The 17,704-nt window shown below is 33.5% G+C and overlaps 1 long non-coding RNA gene across 1 annotated transcript; it reads left to right on the forward strand.

The window, feature by feature from the left end:
* Positions 1 to 8,312: 8,312 nt before the first annotated feature.
* Positions 8,313 to 12,071, forward strand: LOC130960536 (uncharacterized). Its single transcript, XR_009079147.1, has 4 exons — positions 8,313 to 8,942; positions 9,014 to 9,094; positions 9,180 to 9,319; positions 11,205 to 12,071. It is a non-coding gene; the product is annotated as an uncharacterized LOC130960536 (long non-coding RNA).
* Positions 12,072 to 17,704: the final 5,633 nt, after the last annotated feature.

Below are 17,704 nucleotides of genomic sequence, written 5' to 3' on the forward strand. Positions count from 1 at the left end.
CTTCCTTTCCATGGTTGCAGAGGAAGATCCTTGAGCTTTAAACACAGGGTAGTCCCTATTCAATTGAAGGACTAGCTCTCCTCTATCAACATCAAGCACAGCTCCTGCTGTGGCTAGAAAGGGTCTTCCAAGGATGATGGATTCATTCTCATCCTTCCCAGTGTCCAAGATTATGAAATCAGCAGGGATGTAAAGGTCTTTAACCTTCACTAACACGTCCTCTACCAATCCATAAGCTTGTTTTATTGACTTGTCTGTCATCTCTAATGAGATTCTTGCAGCTTGTATCTCAAAGATACCCAATTTCTCTATTACAGAGAGTGGCATAAGATTTATACCTGACCCCAGGTCACACAGAGCCTTCTCAAAGGTCATGGTGCCTATGGTACAGGGTATTAAGAATTTACCAGGATCTTGTTTCTTTTGAGGTAAAGTTTGCTGAACCCATGTATTTAGTTCACTGATGAGCAAGGGAGGTTTACCTTCCCAAGTCTCATTACCAAACAATTTGGCATTCAGCTTTATGATGGCTCCTAGATATTGAACAACTTGCTCTTCAGTTACATCTTCATCATCTTCAGAGGAAGAATAGCTCTCAGAGCTCATGAATGGCAGAAGAAAGTTTAATAAAATCTCTATGGTCTCTATATGAGCCTCAGATTCCTTTAGGTCCTCAATAGGGAACTCCTTTCTGGGGGACGTCCCATGAGGTCTTTCTCATTGGGATTCACGTCCTCCCCTTCCTCTTTGGATTCGGCCATTTTGATAATATCAATGGCCTTGCACTCTCTTTTTGGATTCTCTTCTGTATTGCTTGGGAGAGCACTAGGAGGAGTTTCAGTGATTTTCTTACTCAGCTGACCCACTTGTGCCTTCAAGTTTCTAATGGAGGACCTTATTTCACTCATGAAACTTAAAGTGGCCTTAGATAGATCAGAGACTATATTTGCTAAGCTAGAGGAGCTCTGCTCAGAATTCTCTGGCTGTTGCTGAGAAGATGATGGAAAAGGCTTGCTATTGCTAAACATGTTTCTTCCACCATTATTAAAGCCTTGTCGAGGCTTTTGTTGATCCTTCCATGAGAAATTTGGATGATTTCTCCATGAGGAATTATAGGTGTTTCCATAAGGTTCACCCATGTAATTGACCTCTGCCATTGCAGGGTTCTTAGGATCATAAGCTTCTTCTTCAGAAGATGCCTCTTTAGTTCTGTTGGATGCATTTTGCCATCCATTCAGATTCTGAGAAATCATGTTAACTTGCTGAGTCAACATTTTGTTCTGAGCCAATATGGCATTCAGAGCATCAATTTCAAGAACTCTCTTCATCTGTGGTGTCCCATTATTCACAGGATTCCTTTCAGAAGTGTACATGAACTGGTTATTTGCAACTATGTCAATGAGTTCTTCAGCTTCTACATGCATTTTCTTTAGGTGAATGGATCCACCTACAGAATGGTCCAGTGACATCTTAGAGAACTCAGATAGACCATCATAAAATATATGCAAAATGGTCCACTCTGAAAGCATGTCAGAAGGACACTTTTTGGTCAACTGCTTGTATCTTTCTCAAGCTTCATAGAGGATTCACCATCTTTTTTCCTGAAGGTCTGAACATCCACTCTAAGCTTGCTCAGCTTTTGAGGAGGAAAGAACTTGGCCAAGAAGGCCGTGACCAGCTTATCCCAAGAGTCCAGGCTATCTTTATGTTGTGAGTTCAACCATGTTCTAGCCCTGTCTCTTACAGCAAAAAGGAAAAGCATGAGCCTGTAGACTTCAAGATTTACTCCATTAGTCCTAAGAGTATCACAGATCTGCAAGAACTCAGTTAAAACTGATAGGGATCTTCTGATGAAAGTCCATGAAACTTGCAGTTCTGTTGCATTAGAGCAACTAGTTGAGGCTTCAGCTCAAAATTGTTTGCTCTAATGGCAGGGATTGAGATGTTTTTTCCATAAAAATTGGAAGTAGGTGTTGTATAATCACCAAGCATCCTCCTTGCATTATTATTGGGTTCGGCCATGTCTCCTTCTTTTTCGAGATTCTCTGTAAGGTATTCTCTGAATTGTTGTGGTTTAGCCTCTCTTAGCTTCTTCTTCAGAGTCCTTTCAGGTTCAGGATCTGCTTCAACAAGAATGTCCTTATCCTTGCTCCTGCTCATATGAAAAAGAAGAGAACAGAAAAGGAAGAGGAATCATCTATGTCACAGTATAGAGATTCCTTGATGTGAGTAGAAGAAGAAAAGAATAGAAGAAGGAGAAGAGAAAAATTCGAACACAGAGGAAAAGAGAGGGTTTGAATTTTTAGATGAAGAGAAGTGTTAGTAAATAAATAAAATAAATAGAAAGAGATGAGAGGGGGAGAATTTCGAAAATTGTTTTTGAAAAATGGTTAGTGATTTTCGAAAATTAAGAGATGAAATAAAATTAAAATTAAAATTTGAAACAATTAGTTAATTAAAAGAATTTTGAAAAAGAGGGAGGTGATTTTCTGAAATTAGAAAGAGAAAAGTGGTTAGGTGGTTTTGAAAAAGATAAGAAATAAACAAAAAGTTAATTAGTTAGTTGAAAAAGATTTGAAAATCAATTTTGAAAAGATAAGGAGTTAGAAAATATTTTTGAAATTGATTTTGAAAAAGATATGATTTGAAAAAGATATGATTAAAAAGATATGATTGAAAAGATATTTTGAAAAAGATTTTATTTTTAAAATTAAAATTGATTACTTGACTAACAAGAAACTAAAAGATATGATTCTAGAATTTAAAGATTGAACCTTTCTTAACAAGAAAGTAACAAACTTCAAATTTTTGAATCAATTACATTAATTGTTAGTAAAGTTTTCGAAATTTTGAAATGAAATTAAGAAAAAGATTTTGAAATCACTTTTTTAAAAAAATTTCGAAAATATAAAAGAAAAATGAAAAAGATTTGATTTTTGAAAAAGTTTTGAAAAGATAAGATTTTTAAAATTGAAATCTTGACTTTACTAACAAGAAACAACTAATTTTAAAAATTTTTTTGACTAAGTCAACCCAAAGATTTCGAATTTTTGGGTAAAATAAGGAAAAGCTATTTTTTATTTTTGAATTTTTTATGAGGAGAGAGAAAAACACAAATATGACCCACAACATGAAAAATTAAGATCAAAACAAAGAAAACATGCAAGAACACTATGAATGTCAAGATGAACACCAAGAACACTTTGAAGATCAAGATGAACATCAAGACTTATTTTTGAAAAATTTTCAAGAAAGAAAAAACATGCAAGACACCAAACTTAGGAATTTTTCATGCTTAGACACTATGAATGCAAAAATGCATATGAAAAACAACAAAAAACACAAAACAAGAAAATATGAAGATCAAACAAGAAGACTTACCAAGAACAACTTGAAGATCATGAAGAACACCATGCATGAATTTTTTCGAAAAAATGCATAAATTTTTTTAAAAAACATGCAATTGATACCAAACTTTAAAATTGACACTAGACTTAAAACAAGAAACACAATATATATATATATATATATATATATATATATATATATATATATATATTTATGATTTTTTATATTTTTTTGGATTTTTTTCGAAAATAAATTTTGGAAAAACGAAAAAGAAGAAAAATTTTAAAAGATTTTTGAAAACTTTTTGAAAACAGAGTAAGAAGAAAATTACCTAATCTGAGCAACAAGATGAACCGTCAGTTGTCCAAACTCAAACAATCCCCGGCAACGGCGCCAAAAACTTGGTGCACGAAATTGTGATCATCAACAATGGCGCCAAAGACTTGGAGCTCTTGAACGTAAATCACACTTTGTCACAACTTTGCACAACTAACCAGCAAGTGCACTGGGTCGTCCAAGTAATACCTTACGTGAGTAAGGGTCGATCCCACGGAGATAGTCGGTATGAAGCAAGCTATGGTCATCTTGTAAATCTCAGTCAGGCGGATTCTAATGGTTATAATGGTTTTCGAATATAAAGATAAATAAAGCATAAAATAGAGATAGAGATACTTATGTAATTCATTGGTGAGAATTTCAGATAAGTGCATAGAGATGCTTTGTTCCTGTTGAATCTCTGCTTTCCTACTGCCTTCATCCAATCCTTCATATTCCTTTCCATGGCAAGCTGTATGTTGGGTTTCACCGTTGTCAATGGCTACCTCCCGTCCTCTTAGTGAAAATGGTCTAAATGCTCTGTCACAGCACGGCTAATCATCTGTCGGTTTTCGATCATGTCGGGATAGAATCTAGTGATTCTTTTACGTCTGTCACTACGCCCAACACTCGCGAGTTTGAAGCTTGTCACAGTCATCCCATCTCAGATCCTACTCGGAATACCACAGACAAGGTTTAGACTTTCCGGATCTTAGGAATGGCTGCCAATAATTCTAGCTTATACCACGAAGACTCCGATCTTTCGGAATGGAGGCTAAGAGATACGCACTCGATCTAAGGTAGAACGAAAGTGGTTGTCAGGCACGCGTTCATAGGTGAGAATGATGATGAGTGTCATGGATCATCACATTCATCATATTGAAGTGCAGCGAATATCTTAGAATAAGAATAAGCTGAATTGAATAGAAGAATAATAGTAATTGCATTAATACTCAAGGAACAGCAGAGCTCCACACCTTAATCTATGGTGTGTAGAAATTTCACCGTTGAAAATACATAAGAACAAGGTCTAGGCATGGCCGAATGGCCAGCCCCCAAAGTCTAAGAACTAAACATCCAAAGATAGATACCAAGCTCTCTAATACAATAGTAAAAAGTTCTATTTATATTAAACTAGTTACTAGGGTTTACAGAAATAAGTCTAAGTGCAGAAATCCACTTTCGGGGCCCACTTTGGTGTGTGCTTGGGCTGAGCTTGAGCTTTACATATGCAGAGGCTTCTCTTCGGGTTAAACGCCAAGTTGTAACATGTTTTTGGCGTTTAACTCTGGTTTGTGACGTGTTTCTGGCGTTTTACTCCAGAATGCAGCATGGAATTGGCGTTGAACACCAGTTTGCATCATCTAAACTCAAATAAAGTATGGACTATTATATATTGTTGGAAAGCCCTGGATGTCTACTTTCCAACTCAATTGAGAGCGCGCCATTTGGAGTTTGGTAGCTCCAGAAAATTCATTTCGAGTGCAGGAAGGTCAGAATCCAACAGCATCTGTAGTTCTTTTTCAGCCTCCTATTAGATTTTTGCTCAGGTCCCTCAATTTCAGCCAGAAAATATCTGAAATCATAAAAAAACACACAAACTCATAGTAAAGTCCAAAAATATAAATTTTGCATAAAAACTAATAAAAACATCCCTAAAAGTAGCTTGATCCTACTAAAAACTACCTAAAAATAATGCTAAAAAGCGTATAAATTATCCGCTCATAAGCTTTCAAGTAATGATGTTTAAAATCTGTAGCAGAGGTGTAAATTGCATGTTTTTGGTTGTATTATAGTCTGATTTGGATGTATTTTGCATATCTTTATGAAGACCGTCATATATGGGTTCCAATTTATCTAGATCACCACTTCTAGGTCGGGATGAGAAGCACACAAAGGAGCGAGAGTATGCATTCATTTTTTAACAAGTTCATTACCCGGAATAGCTCACTTATTCAATTTGTCAAACAATACAACAATTGCCTCAGAAGTAGGGAGCAAAGAGAGAGAGAGAGAGAATTGGATGCTGCAGATTTTCACACAGTCATATCGTGTGCAACAAAATCCTCCAAAGAAGCTCAGTTTCAACATGTGCACACTCATCAAAAGTTTAGGAAAGTCCAAGCATAATTCAGAGGGAAGGTGAATTGCATCACTAGATTAATAAACTCCGCTTTAGGCTATTTGGTATACAAAGTTGGAGAACAAGTTTCCAGCTCAACATTCAACAAGTTTGTGGTTACTTATGACTTAGTAGCAGCCCAATTGAAATTCTAGTGCTTATTATTTGAGTCAAGTGGAATATTGTGCCGTCACACCCTAAGCGTGTTAAGCTTTGAACGAGTAACTCAAGTGTCACCGAGATATATATTGGAACGATGGAGCAAGAAGGTAAAGAGGTGACACACACACACATCAAGAGCAGCCACGATGAGCCACTGTTAGAGCCAAGAAGAAAGAGATTTGACGAATTGGTGTTTCGTTCACAAAATATATGTGAATTTACATCAGAATCTGAGGAGCTGACTGTCATTCTGCACCGTGCCTACGATAACGTCATGGTTGAGATGGAAGAACTAAAAGCCAAAAGGAATGAGACATGTTCGTTATCTCATGAAGATGCCAACTTGGAATCTGTTAATGAGCTTCAAAGCCCTCCAAGGGTTCGAACAAGAGGACGTCCAAAAAATAAGCTAGGTTCAAAGTTGGACAAACAGATTACAAATGCCTTAAAGAAGAAGAAAACGAAAGCTCTAAGCAAGGTAAAAATGATGTTCTTTAAATAGGTGAGTTTAATTATTTTGTCAATAGTTTTGCTAATATGTGGGTTTATTATTTTCAGTTAAACCTTTTTTATGCTGCATCAGTGGTGCAACCAAATTATAGCCAATATCACGGACATGTTATGAATTATCAGTTCAGAGATCCAACAGCAGGGGATAGGTTTTTGGGTATATAATTACAGGATATTGGTGTAACACTCAGCTTTTTGGGTGTATTTTTGAATTCTCTTGTGTTTGACATTTTAATTTTATATTTTTCAAATGTTGCTGTTTATGTTAGAAATTAGTGTTTTGTTTAGTTTTAGGATATAGGGTTAGGGTTTTAGGGTTTAGGGTTCAGTTTTAGGGTTTAGGTTTTAGGTTTTAGGAATTTAGCGGTTTAGGGTTTAGGGTTTTAGAGTTTAGGGTGTTAGGGTTTAAGGATTTAGGGTTTAAGGTTTAGGGTTTAGGGGTTTATGATTTAGGGGTTTAGAGTTTAGGGTTTATGGTTTAGGATTTTAGGATTTAGGGTTTAGAGTTTAGTGATTTAGTGTTTAGGGATTATGGTTTAGGGTATATATTTGGGTGTATACGGGTTATATTTGGGTGTATTATTAAAGTAATTGGGCGTATTATTTTGTTTGGTATTGTTTTTCTTTATTTTTTTGAACCTGTAATTTACAGCTTTTGAATACAGAACAGACAATTTATTTATGCAAAAAAATTTTATAATACAACTGGATTAAATATTCACAAAAATTTCAAGAAGTGTTCAAACTATTTCAAGACTAGATAACATTGAAATTAATAACTGTCACTGTCAATATCATATGAATCTACTTGACAATAAGTACTCAACAACACTTCAGATGGCTTGGACAATTTCATTGCTTCACTTCCCCTGATCACTGTATCTCTATCACGATTCATCTGATGAAAAAGAATCCGGGAAGCAAATTCAACTCTAAAGGGGTCCACCTCCGCCTACAGTTTAAAAGAATATTCTTTTAATCAACTATATTAATTTAGAAAAGTAATATAGAGTTATATAGTTTTAAACACAATTACTTGAGTCCAATTTTTCCACTCATACTTCCCCTTTTTAACGTTTTGAGGCTAGATTATTTCAAGCCATTTCATTACATAAACAACACAACAATCATAGCTGAAAACTAAAAATAATTTAGCAAATTAAAATAGGACAGTAAGAGGAAACACAATTTTCAGAGTGAAAGATTTATTTGGCGTTTGTTGGCCTGAAATATCAATGTATAGAGGTTCAATTTCACGATCTTTTTTCTTGAGAGGTGCCCCCGACATATACCCTAATTCTCGAAATCACGTACCCCTAAAAACAAAAAACAAAGAAAAATATAAAAAAGAATAAATCTAATAAATGAATACACCCAAATGATCACACTGTATGTAAGATCTAGAACTTTTAAAAATGATTATTATAAACTAATTTTAAATTCAATTACTTATTTGTGGCTTTAATTCCAGAGATTTCTTTATTAAATAATATTTAATACAAATTTTGATTAATTGAATTTGAAATAAATTAAGATTCTTATCCAATCTTACAATTATTGAGTTTCTCTGTATTTAAATTCTAGAGTTTAGTAATTATAAAACAGTAAGAATTTTATATGAATTGATTTAAATAATTAAGATTTTGGAATTTAATACTTCAATTTTTATGAATAAAGAAAATTAATTATGTTATCTCTAAATCTTGGATTTGAGCATTTAATTGAAAGTAATTTATAAATTTAATGAGCAAATAGTATTTTCTATATATAATTAGTGTTGGATTTAATTTGGGTTTCAATTACTATATTATTCTTATTTTTATTTGAAATTACTAAACTAACTCTAACCCTAATTTTCACACACACTCACCTCACCAAACCCTAACCTAGCCGCCACCCCCAGAATCACAACATACACACACAACTTCAGTTGAAAGGAAAAAGAAAGAAGAAAGAAAGGGAAGAGAGGGGAAGGGAGACGCAGGAAAAGGAGAAGGGGGAAGAAGAGGAAGGCAGCGTGGTGGGTGTCACCGCCACCGCCGCCGCCGCTGTTGGTAATGGAGTAGGAGATCCAATAGGATGAAGGTGCCGGAAATGAGGGAGCTGCGATAGGGGAGAAGAGAAGAAGAGAGGGAGCCACCACCGTTCAGCTTGCCGCCGACGTTCGGGCTGTCGCCGAGGTCCCACACCGATGCGTCACCGTTTGTGCCATCGACCGAGGAGACTGCGTGAGACGCAAAGGAGAGGAGGCCACTGGTCGCCATCCGTGAAGCTCGCCGATGCTGCTGTCCGTGCCGCTGTTTGGGTCGCGTGAAGGAAAGAGGAGGCGCCGCCGTCGCGCGCTCCGTCACCACTGTTGCTGGAAGCTGTGCCACCGTGGCCGAGCTTCTGCCGCTAGGAAATGCCAGCTGCCACCACTACTGTTCATGTCCGCCACAGTCACCGTTGGAAGCCGCCGTTCCATGAACCACCACCGCCACTGTCGGTAAGGGTTTTAAGTTGGTTTTCCTTTCCGTTGAGTTTCTAGGAACTTCATTGTCGCTGCATGTTGTTCAGGTTGCCATTGCCGCTTGGGGTGGCTATCGGGGCTACCGTCAGATCAGTTTAGAGATCACCACTGCTCTATTTTCTTTTACAGTAAGTATTTATGTTCTGATAACCCTGCATTAGTGTCCTGTTACGTGTATTAAAGTCTTTGCGATATTAATGTGTTATGAATTAGTAACCGAGCTTACATGTGGCATTTGGGGTTGTTTCTGCTATTGAGAGAGCAAGTGGAGCAGAGGTTTTGGTTGTCGTTGATTCAGGTTGAGGCGAAAGGAACTCTGTGAGGCGTTTGGGTTGTGGTTTCAACATGTCAAGGTAGGGTTTTTTTTATACAAACTAATTTATTTTAAATTAGAATTGTTATAAATAGATATGACTTGCTAAATGTATTTCTGGTGATTATGTAAGTCTTATGCATTATCTGATTTTGTTAAAAGGAGGTTTCTGATTGTTTTGATTTGAAATGATCTTTAATATTTGAAAGTTTGAATTTGGTCTTATTGGAAACTGATTTGGTCTTGAACCCATTGGAGAGGGGTTGCGGAAAGGTTTGGTTGGGACCCAAAAAGGGTAGCAAAGTCCAAATTTTAGGGGAGATGCTGCCAAATTTTTATGAAAATTAAGATTCTGTTTTAAAATATGATTTAGAAAAAGAATGAATTCGAGAGGTTCCATTGCTTGGTTCTTGATTTATTAAGAAATAGATATTTCAAATTTAATCTGTTTACAGGAAGTTTATGTTTAAGATTGATTTAAATATGAAAGAACCTATGTTTTGAAGTTTGACTAAAGAAGTACTTTTGGGAGAATTTTTAGAGGATTTTAGAAGAAATTGAACCTTGATTAATTAAGTTTGTTTTGCTTTTAAAGTACTCTTTAAATTTTGATTTAGCAAGATTAAACAATTTCGAGCCTTTGGGAAGGTTACCGATTTAAGAATGAAATGGAATTGATTTGGAACTTAGTATTTTAAACATGTTTTGGTTTTTGCTTTAAGTATCTATCTCAATTAATTTCAAATTAAGTAACTATGATTTCGGGGATATCTATCGAATTTAATAAATGATGTAGGCTATTCTTCCCTAGAGTCTTGAGTCTTTGCCAAGGTTATTAATTGACAACTCTGATTTAAAATAATTTAACGGATGATTTAAAAGCGAAAGATTTGTGTCTTTTAAAGAGGATTGATTTTAAAAGAAAAGTGGAATATGAACTTGGAATAATTGAGATATGAGGATTCTGAATTTTGAAACAAAGATGAATTTGTTTTCTAGTTTTAAAGAAAAAAGTTATTTGTGGCTTGAATGATAATTGATTTGATATGAATTGTAATGAAGTGCAAAAATGATGATGAATAAATGAATATGTGGCATTTGCACTTCTTTTATCTGAGATACGAGTTTCCTTAGGTAAAGTACCGTGGCTTGCCACCACGTGTTCCACGTTGAGACTCGATACTCTGTTGACCCTACGACATAAGGGTGACCGGGCACTTATAAATTCTCGGGAATAGTACCCCCATTGAGCGATTTGATATATATATGAGAAAAAGTTATGCATAGACTCATGGGGATGTGCGTCGGGGGACAGTCCAAGGGTTTAGCAAACTGGACTTGTCGAGCTGGCTTGATAACCGACAGATGAGACTCATCAGCCATAGGGCAAGCATTCATCATATGCATCTATGTGACATTATTTGGGTGTGCATATTGTAATTGGTTTGCCTATGTGTATAGTTATGTCTAATTGCTAATTGCTCTACTTGATGTAACTGCTTGATTGTTCTTGAACATTCCTACTTGTGTTTGTGACTGAAAATTGGTTAGATTGGCTGTTGTTTAAATTGTTTGGGCTTATGGTCGTGGTTGGTTATAAGATGTGCCAAAGGCCGTGCTTGGTATGTGTTTTTGGTTTAGAAAAGTATGAAAAACTAATCTGGTTCAGCATAGACTTAATGAATCTATGCTTGGAATAGTTTGGTCATTCCTGCTGTCTAAGAAAAACTTTTAAGAAGGCTTTTGAATTTCTGAGAAATTAACAGCTTTCTCTTTTAGAAAGGATTTTGGCTTTTGAAAAGAAGCATAAGGCGGTTATTAATCACTGTACTTTAAAAATAGTTTTATTTTCGTATCTTATTGTATCAATTCTGTAACCCTATAGTGAGAACCCTTTCAAGGACGATGTTCTCACTCCCCTACAGGTCTTTTCTTTTCAGGTTATGGATGACGAAGTTCGAAAGAGCTTAGTTAATTCGTTTCTGTTTAAATGCTATGTTGTGTTGTATTAGTTACTTTTTCCCCTCGCCTTTATCCTTACAACTTTTTATAAGAGGGATAGGAATATGGATTATGTAATGTTTGTAAAATTAATTAATTATATATATATATATATATATATATATATATATATATATATATTCTTTGTAAGTATTGATATTTGTATGGATGTATGTTACTTATTAAAAAAGTTCTTTGAGCGGTTATACGGTTTAAGTTTTAAACGAACTCATATTTTAGTATTAAATATTGTTAAAATCGTCATAATTCCCGAGCTATCAGAGTGATGCAGCCAGAAGCGTGACATTCTAATAGTAAGGGTGTTACACTGTACACCTTACTTTGAATTGAAACACACCCAAATTTTAAAACGCAATAAACATAATCAACTTACAACAAATTTATTAGATTCATTCTGTGTTTGGAGGGACACTCCTTGTCATACGGGTCAAATATATAAAATTTTTTCTTTCTTACGTCAGCCACCCATATCCACCAATGCTCTGAATAGCAAACAGGTGCAAAAATCTGAAGCATGTCCACATTGAAAAGTGTTTTAGTTTAATTCGCACATAACCAAAGAATTGCGATAAGAAGTTTTAGAAACGAAAACTTACATATGGATGTGATGCTAATTTTTTTAGGTTCAAAACGGGTATAAACATTGGGTATTCTTCGACCATAAATGGCTTTTTGGATTTCGGCTGTAAGAACTCCCCACCTGCATGATTTTCAATGGCCATGTTCTGCAGCATTTGTGAAACACCAAAAGAAATCTTTTAATACACCCAAATTTTATTACATTACACCTTTCCACAATATTAGGCGGGAGACAGTAAATTTCTTCCTGAAATCTTTTAATATTTTCTTAGTTTAGGATCAGGCACATAGCAGTGACAATCTAGAAAAATAAAATATCCAAATTAATTACATCAATCATTATTGTAGTCACATGTGATAATATAATCATTCATCTTATTCTAATATTACGTTAGCTTCGATATATGAAGTAGCTTTTGGAGATGCAAAGTGAACTCTTGACAACACCAATGGTTGTTGGGCATTGAGTATGCAAACTGGATCATACTCATTAGTACGTTCGTCTCGTATGTCCTTATACGTGTGGCCCAAAGGTAGCATTTTTCTTTCATTTTGGCTGACATTAAATTGCTCCTTGCAAGAGTTTCAAACTTGTCAAAAATCTGACCCACAGTCTGCTTTTCAATTAGGGGATTTTTACCATCTGCAAAATCCAGCCTGTCTTTACTCCACTATTTGCAATTTTTTCCACCAGCTCATCTAATTCTTCTATTAGTACTCTGCTTTTCGGACTTTTTCCCACTTGAGGTTCTGGTTGCCTTTGTCCCTCTTGGTCTGTGTTTCTTCTTGGCTAGAATAAGTGAAGCCAAGGCTGAATGATGGCAACAGAAATTCTCTAGGTACGTAGGATGCTGTCCGGGCCATCATCAATAGTGCAGCAGCAGTGGCTTCAGGGGGTGGATCACTGCGTGTTAACATATATCGTACTATAAGAATAAAAATAGACGAATGATATCGAAAATCAAGTTATATTGTGCTAAACTTACATTTTAGATGGAGCTGATGGTGCCGTCGGTGTGCTTTCATCAATTTCCGGGGTTGTGGAGTGCTGCAGGGTTAGAGAAAATGAATCAAATTATAAAAAAATCAATTACAGCTCAATTTTTAAGATATACACCCAAATAAGAAAATAATACACCCAAACAATAACTAAATACACCCGAATATTATTCCTCACCTCTCTGTGGCGGGGGATGGTTCGACTGGTGGCCCAGGACTTGCTGATGTTGTCTTGGATAAAGGCAGGCATAGTTGAATTGAAACTCTAAACAAGACAAAAATAAAACGTTAAGAAATCCCTTTAAAATAGATGACTAGAAGGTTGAAATTTAGTTGTAAAACTTAATATTAAGTGGTTCAGAGGGCGGTTGAAAAATGATCATCTGTTGTTGAGTTGGGTCACTCACCGATTCTTCATCCTGACTCAACCTGAAATCCACCCAAATAAGAAAACAATACACATAAATCATAACCAAATACACCCGGAAAGACTTTTTTTTAGAACTTACATAGTTGCAGATTTTTGCTTTTTTTCTGCCTTTTTTTCTTGAATACAACATTAAAGGGCATTTTGTTTTAAAAAAATATATATGCAGAATTAGAAGAATATAGTAAAAAAAAAAGAATTTAAAAAATGGTATAAGAAAAAGAAATTACATGCTATCCAAAGGTATGTTTACACTGCTTTGATCCGTTTGTCCTTGAAACAAAGGATCAGTCTCGTTTGCTAAGTTTACATTCGGCATTCTAAGTATAGAATAAATATTATTTAGTAAAAATACTATTTAGTTAAATTAGGATATCAAAATTCTATAAAATAAAGCAAGAATAATAATCAGCAACCAAACCCCCTCAAAAACGGCAATATACACCTAAATTCGATATACCCCTATGCAACAGCCTCTTCATTTGTTTTCTTTTTTTTTTATTGTCTTGAAAATTCTTCTATTATTTCAGTTCTGACAATACATTCAAAAGTACATGTTAACAAAATATAGTTTCGATGATAAAGTGTAAAATAGCTTCAGAAAGTATCGTACACATCATAGGAATGAATTTCTTCTTCAGAAGACAAATCCTCAATTATGTGCTTTCCTTTTTTGGATAGCGTCTTAAAAATAAAAAAATTATGAATCAGACAAATACAACAATATTGATGATGAAATACTCTCGAAAGCAGTGCATACTTTTTTGCGGGAGCCTGAATTTTTTTCTTTGATTTTTGTTTTTTAATTGGCAACGATTCTTCACTCCTGAAATTAAGTGAGAAACCCTCTATTAATACATTAAATTTTGATAGAAACATAAAAGAAAGTGATGTAATTTTAGAATCTTACTCATCATTGGATTCACTTTTGCTTTCTGAAATGGAATCCTCTAAAATCTACTTCCTCTTTCTGGATTCTATTCTGGAAAGCAAACAATCATTAGGATAAAACACCCTAAAACTGACAACATACACCCAAAAATATTACTTACTTTTTGGCCGTCCTATTGGGTTGTTTTTTTCTAGGTTTCTTTGAGTCTTCTTCAGACTCAGACTCAGAGAAAAAATTAACTTCAATCTCTGATGGATCACTCTCAGATGATGAACTTGCCTTCTTTTTTTATTTTTTTTCTTTTCTTCTTCTTTTTCTTTTTTTTTTTTCATTTCTTCCTATTTCTTTTTTGTTTCTGCCTTCTTGACAATGCCCTGAAACAGTAGAAATATTAGTTTATAGCATCTACGTAAATAAAATACACCTAAATTAGAGAAGATATTCTGATCACTTACCATATAACCATCTATCTCTGCTCGCATCCTTGCAACCAGCAGCTCTTTATTCCAGTTGCTAATCCAGGGCGGTCCAGGGTTTTTTTCTTCTTTCTTGTCTGTGTTATTTTCCAAATGAAAATAGATTATCATCAAGGCAAAGAGGCAGCCGTCGATTGATTTTTTTCTTTTTCAGACAGTAATTAGTTATGCCTTTGATGATGAAATTCAGCACATGGGCTCCTCAGTTTTCCTCCGCTATTTTGTCCATCTCAAAAATTAGAGTTAGGTGCACAGGAGATACTTTGTTTATTGTTGTTGGCAACAAGAATGCCATCTGAATATAGAGGATGAAAATCCTCTTGAACATCAAACAATCTTGTTCGTTTTCAACACTGATACTCATCATGTCATTGGTCAGATTCTTTAGAGTGTTCTCTTGGAACCTTCTAAAAGTCAGTTTGTTCTCTTTAGAAAGTTTCTTATAACTCACTTTATCAGAAAATAGATCTCCTACAAAAGAAAAATAATTTACACTCTAAATAACTTGAAATAGACCCAAATATCACTCATATACACCTAAATTTATTACTTGATTACATGAGATCAGAATAAGATATTACGAAGAATATATTACAGAGAATGGAAGTATAGAGGTTTTTTGTAATTAGTTCCCCGATGCATTGAGGCCAAGGGCAACCCCTATTGTTTTGGGTTTAACTTTAAAGGAACCATAGCTTGTTTCAGTGTGTTTTTGCCCAATTTAAAGGAGTTAGCCAACTCCTTTAATAGTTTGTGAGGCACATTCATTAGTGGGATGTGCACGAGTCCTCGAAAACCTAATTCACGAACGATCGCTTTTTTTGACTCGCTCATCTTTTCAAATTTTTCACTCAGTAGTCTCGTGGCACACTTCAAGTCTTTGGTTTGCTGTAAACAAAGCAAAATTAGAGTCATTTAAATAACCTATATTTGTATTAGGAAAAGTGACTTGTTCTAAGATATATATGCGCTTACATTGTATTTTTTTTCGCCTTGGTTCTTGGTTGTCATTTTTACTGCAAGAAAAAAGAAATACTGTCAATAGATAAAAAATACACCTAAATACCAGAGACATACACACCCAAATACCAGTCGCATACACCCAAATGTAGTCCTATACACAGTTTTTATTTTTTCGATTAAACGAAATTAAATGAGTTTAAAATCATATTAAACTCAACTAAACATGCATACAATGACACTACAATGTCAAGGACAATTACAACAGCACCAGTTACACTTCAATATATATATATATATATATATATATATATATATATATATATATATATATATATATATATCAGTTCCATACATCTCTACTTTTAAGTTCAAAATGCCACTTGAATTCAATACAGAGTTTATATGTATACAAACCTACTTAAAAAACATGTAAACATGGACAAAACATGCACAAAAATATATCAAAACACACGTTAAACCATTCACTAGTAAACGATAGAGAAAAACCTAGAACAGCGTAAACGACTTGAACAGTTTCATCAGAACAGTAATATGAGATCTAAACCAAAAACGGTGAAACAAAGAGAGAAATACGACGATATAGTGCTTCGATTTTGAAATCAGAAACAGAAATGTGAAAAACCTAGAAGAAAAATGAAATAATACCTTGAATAATATTTGTTCGTTCTTTTTGGTGTTTTTTGATGGAGATTTGTATATTTTTTTTTCTTGATTTCTTCTACTTTTCATGAGGAGTTGGACGGTTTCTTCAAAGCTTTGTTTGGTTTCAAATATGACTTGAATTTCGAGGGTTTCGGTTTTGATTGAGGAAGAATAAGAAGAGTCTTTCATAATGAGTGCGCTTTGGAAAAAGAAAACAGTTGAGTAACGCGTGTGTATTTTACACTCGAGTATGGGAAATATGGTGCGCGTGGCTTTTAATGTGTTTGGCCCAATTTATAAAATTTATAAATAAAAAAGGCTTGTATGTGTAACAAGCCCTGTTTTTATTATTTTAATAGGTAAGTGTTAAATTCGATCTATATTAGATCAATATACCATGTCATAACCCATGCCTTTGTAATTAGTTTGTATATATCATTAATAATTCATTATATATTCTATAGGGCAATTGTTCTGTGCCGTATTCTTTTGAAATTAAAAGATAAATTATGTTTTTTGTAATTTGTATAATAAACTTATTTTATATATTTTTAACGTATAAAATAATCATATATTTAATCAATTCAAAATATGGTTAAAATTTTAATAAAAATACATGTTTAAAACACGTATTATTTAACATGTTTTAAGATTTCGAAATTTTTTTCAAATTTTATAATCATATAAAAATAAAAATAATAAAATTAGATAGTTATCTAGAATTAATTTCAAATATCGTATTCTATATTCAAATAGCTAAGTATAGAAATTTATTCCATATCTTAATTATTTGTACAATTAAACCCTTTACCTAGTTATTATAATATTTTAGTATTTTATAATAAATAGTATTCTGACATTAAAAATATTAATGTAATGTATTTTAGTATATATATATATATATACCTCTTCTTTTAAATTTATTTTTAAAAAATATTTTTATTATAATTATATTACAATTAACATTTAATGAATAATATATAATCATACTAATTTAAAAAAAATATTTTTATTATAATTATATAAAAATTAATATTTAATATATGATTATACTAATTATCGATCGTTAATATTTTTAATCATTCTAATCATATTAGTAAATATAATTCTAATTTTTAATTATTATGCAATAATTTTAATCAAGTATTATTAATGACAAATTGATACACATGTTAATAGTGATAAATTAATATTAATATCAAATAATAATAATAATAATAATAATAATAGAAAAAGTTTAAATGGTACAAATATTATATTTTATAAAAACAAAATATATTTAAAAAAATTAAAATATCAATAATAAAAAATTAAACATAAATTTATAATTCTAATTACTATAAATTAAAATTGATATCAATAATTAATTTTGTACTACTAAAGGCTATATATAGTTTTTTTTGT

Source organism: Arachis stenosperma, chromosome 2 (assembly GCF_014773155.1).
Source record: "Arachis stenosperma cultivar V10309 chromosome 2, arast.V10309.gnm1.PFL2, whole genome shotgun sequence".
NCBI classification, from domain to species: Eukaryota; Viridiplantae; Streptophyta; class Magnoliopsida; order Fabales; family Fabaceae; genus Arachis; species Arachis stenosperma.